This window comes from Mus pahari, chromosome 4 (assembly GCF_900095145.1).
Source record: "Mus pahari chromosome 4, PAHARI_EIJ_v1.1, whole genome shotgun sequence".
NCBI classification, from domain to species: domain Eukaryota; kingdom Metazoa; phylum Chordata; class Mammalia; order Rodentia; family Muridae; genus Mus; species Mus pahari.
This window is the reverse complement of record NC_034593.1, coordinates 10,329,416-10,331,762: the sequence shown is the minus strand read 5'-3', so window position 1 is coordinate 10,331,762 and position 2,347 is coordinate 10,329,416.

Here is a 2,347-nt window from a genome sequence, read left to right as displayed (position 1 = left end):
CATCATTACTGGGTAGGACTATTGGTGACTTCCCTTCTTGGAAACTTGCCCAGAACTTTCTGGTACCATAAAGAATAATCCTTAGGGATGAGCTTTCAGGTTAGATCCACTGCAGGGGCGTCTGAGGCCTATGCCTAAAGTGCATGACATCTTCAGCAACAGGGGTTTATATTTCAGCTCTGAGGGACAAACAAGGGCAGCATCAATAGCCTATAATGTTTTCAGAGTCTCTTAGACACTCTAACCAACCACCCAAAGGAGGGCTTCTAATAGTGGGTGTTGGGGTTTTGGTTGCTAGACCATGGTTGCACTGTGTGACCCTATGGGAAAATTTTATTTAAACTCCTTAAGTATATGTATACAAAACCAATGTGTATTACATGTACTTGCTTGTTAATCATATATGTATGCTCAGAAACTTGGTCAGAGCCTTGTTTTCATTCAAACATACCTGTGAAAATTAGATGAGAGGGATCGTTCACATAGCTCCAATGTGCAGCTAATGGGGCCGCAATACTTATGAAACACACTTGATATTTGGGGATCAATCACTTTATTTCATAGAAGTGAGGAAGGATAACACTTCTACATGAGCACTTTTAAAAAAATTACCATCAGGTGAATCTAACACAGGTCTTCTGAAAATTATACATTAAGAAACATGGGATTTGCTGAAGGGGTCTGTAACCCTATAGATAGAACAACAATACAAACTAACCAGTCCTCCCAGAGCTCATGTCTCTAGATGCTTGTGTAGCAGAAGATGGCCTAGTTGGCTATCATTGGGAAGAGAGGCCCCTTGGTCTTACAAACTTTATATGACTCAGCCAGGGCCAAGAAGTGGGAGTGGGTGGGTAGGGGAGCAGGGCAGGGAGACAGTATAGGGGACTTTCAGGATAGCATTTGAAATGTAAATGAAGAAGATATCTAATAAAAATTGAGAAAAAAAGAAACATGGGATTTAAGAGAGTATATATTTAATTGCCCATGTATTTTAGGAATCAATTATGATTGGATAAAAGAGTTTAGGACCTAATAATGATATTGGAGGGCAGTAAAATTTTTTCTGTTAATCTGGAGATGATTTTAGACAAAGAACCCAAAGAGGTACATGAAGGATGTTATGACAAAATCACTGATAAAAATGCCCTTCACCTTCTTTGATATTTACACTTGAAAACTTATCTCCTTTTAGATTTGCTTGTGGTATTTAATTTAAGCTGTGGTAAGCAGAACTGTTGTGCAATTGTTTGGATTTGAGGCTACACGCAATCACTACAACTCTCTTGCTTTATGTAATTGTCTATTTGCCTGGAAGTAAAAATCAACTCTCCCTCCAAGGCATTACTCGGTGGTTTAAATATATTTTATTTTGCTATGAAAAATGTTGATAATGATGTCATTTTGTTAGAGGGCACTTTAATCCATTAATCAGTTATAGAAGCAAACATACAAATGCTATTTTGCAGCTTTAAAGATATATATGAAGAAATTTCTGGTTATTACCTTAAGTGTTTAAATATCCATATTCTCAGAAGGACTTTCCAGCTGGTTATTTTAGTAAATATATTCAAATTTAAAGTTTTCCATAATACCAAATTACAAGATACTGTGCATTATTGTAATGAAAGCTGTGGCTTAAAGAAGCTATTTATTTAGAGCTGAACTAGTTACTAATTTTAAATATTCACTCCCAGGTTCAAAATTTACCCTCAAATGTACTGTGTTCTAAGATATAAGTATGTGTGTGTGTTTGTGTTTGTGCGTGTGTGTGTGTGCTAAAAATTGTGTTTAATCACAACAATAGAAGCCATAAAAAGCACAGATTTTAAAATTGTACATGATAAAAATCCAAACTATAATTGAAGAGTTCAATGTTGACACATAAAGTGTCAAAATATTTGACACTTGTGAGGATCAAAGTTCTCACATTCCCAGAAATGAATGACAGGGGCAGTTGGTCATCTCATCCTCCCATTAAGTGGAGTGTGAGGGAAGGTTCTTTCTCCTTAGTCCAAATGTGGTCANGAGTTCACCTCCAGCAAAGCTCATTCACATGCTCACATATCTGCTCTGCACACAGCCCTGAGTTAGATCAGACAGCCTTGCTGAGTAGCTTGCACATCACATCTTTATGAAAATAAAATAGCTGAGGTTTAAAGGGATCATTCAGTTGTTCTTGCTTCCAACATTGAGCGCCATNATTTTCCAGACATTAAAGGGAGAGAACACAGTGGTAAAAAACTAACTGATAGAGGTCCTGTCCTCAAAGAGGTGTTCTTGGAGAGACTGTTGCCAACANTGAGCAAGTGCAGATTGGGCTCCTTCATCCAAAGGGAATGGAAGA